General features: G+C 33.5%; 1 long non-coding RNA gene across 1 annotated transcript; it reads right to left on the bottom strand.

The window, feature by feature from the left end:
* Window positions 1–314: 314 nt before the first annotated feature.
* LOC147525070 (uncharacterized) lies at window positions 315–1728 on the bottom strand. Its single transcript, XR_015197716.1, has 3 exons — window positions 1489–1728; window positions 1252–1396; window positions 315–716 (listed from the first exon to the last, which is right to left on the bottom strand). It is a non-coding gene; the product is annotated as an uncharacterized LOC147525070 (long non-coding RNA).
* Between the last annotated feature and the right edge of the window lie 343 nt (window positions 1729–2071).

Raw genomic sequence — 2071 nt, 5'->3', positions numbered from 1 at the left:
TAATACCATATTATATTAAAATCGTACCAATGGTTTGTCCAAATCCATCTAGGTTGTGAACGATTACTTATACTTTATAATGCATCGATGATATATGATCTTTTGTGTCCACACCATATCATCTACAACATAAAGTATTAGGCACGATATAACTAATAACATATATAATATACATAACATTTCGCTTTATATGATTCTCATTTCAAAATATAAAAAGAATTAAAGTTAATACAAAAGAATGCTTTTAAGATATAACCCTATCAACTGAATCTATGATACTGGTGATATTTCATCGATAGTCTCGAGAATAAATAGACAGCAAAAGTCATTCTCATAATATTTTGAAAATATATATTGTTTGTTAGGACATCAAATACAACATATCCAACCAAAACTTCTTCCCTTTCACAAGATCTTCAAAAGCAGTATCTCTGAAGGTAGTTGACAAACAGTGAGAAGGTAATTAAGGTAAAATAGACTATTGAAAATTTATCTATGCAGGCAGTACCTCATTTCTGACTTTGTCAGAATCAAATACTTGACAGAGCTATAGCTAGTTCCTCTCCAGAATGTTGTGAACCACCATTTTCACTATCAGATCACATTATTCTCTTAAACATCGTTGGTTCAAAATGTAAGTAACAATAATTGATCCTTCATTATGGGAAGTAGTTGTCACGTACTTTTCCCCACCTCCAATAGCTTTCATGTTCTACCTGCAAAAACCAACGACCCCAGTCATAACTGTCAAATAATAAACCAACTAGTCTTTCATTGGAATAAAATAAAATAATAATAATATATATATAACAAACCAACTAGTGCACAAGTTCATTAATATAACGAACTTATGTCCTATAAAGAAGTCTAAGATAGATGGGTCATTCCAAGACATAAATAACGTACACACTTCGAGATGTTCTAAAGGCTGGTTAGGGATACTGAACTCTATGATACTGGTGATATTTCGTCTCTACTAATGGACACCATATCATAAGATTTTGAAACTATATATTATTTTTTAGCCCATCAAACATAGTATCTCAAACCAAAACAACAATTATAATCCTCCCCTTTCACAAGATCTTTAAAACTAGTATCTTCGAAGCTCGCTACACACAAGAAAGCAATTAAGGTAAAATATACTACATAAAATTTATCTATGCACTTTGTCATAATCAAGCACCCGACAAAGAGTTATAGCTAGTTCATCTCCAGAATGTTGTGAACCACCATTTTTCATTATCTCACCACATTATTCTCTTAACCATTGTCGGTCCAAAATGTAGGTAACGATGTTTGATGAAATGTAGGTTCAAAATGACTGTCCCATCCTTCATTATGTGAAGTAGATATCAAATACCTTTCCCCACCTCCAAGAGCTTTCATCTTCTGCCTGCAAAAACCAACCACCCTAGTTATAACAGAAGACAAATCATAAACTCACATGAATTGTAAAAGTCATCCGTGTCGAAGAAGAGCATTTACCAGTAATAATATAAAATAAACCAACTAGTGCACCAGTTAATTTAAAGCATTATTTAAGGAGCTTATGTCCAATGAAGCAGTGTAAGAATCCTCGAACGTTTAGTGTGTTATATAGAAACAAATAAGCTTGTGGTTGTTCGAGAAAAAATATGAACTCAGCTTTGGCGAAATTTACATCAAGTCTCTCCTGCATTATAAAATGAACAGTTAGCATTCATTCCAGTTAGAGATAGCAATTTTACCCAAAACCCGACCCTAACCCAACTAAAAAAGGCTCAAACCCAAAAAGACCCGACCCAACATGAAAATTAGGGCCGGCCACATTTTACATGTTAACTCAGGAAACATCTATTATTAGGGAAAAGTATTACACGTACATGCTAGAAAATAATAGATTTTTGTGTGGAAGACAAAAGAAAGAACATTCTTTTTAGCTAATGATTTATTTTAATACTTATATAGACGAAAAGTCAATTGCCTGAAGCCCAACTCGAAACCTCATACGTGATGGGACTAAGGGCTGGGCTGGGTAGGGCTGACAATAAAAAGAGAAAATGCAGAAAACTGAAGCCGAAAGGAGCAT

Source organism: Coptis chinensis, chromosome 1, assembly GCF_015680905.1.
Source record: "Coptis chinensis isolate HL-2020 chromosome 1, ASM1568090v1, whole genome shotgun sequence".
NCBI lineage: Eukaryota > Viridiplantae > Streptophyta > Magnoliopsida > Ranunculales > Ranunculaceae > Coptis > Coptis chinensis.
Note: the sequence above shows the minus strand (reverse complement) of the source record. Positions and strands in the feature narration are given on the sequence as shown.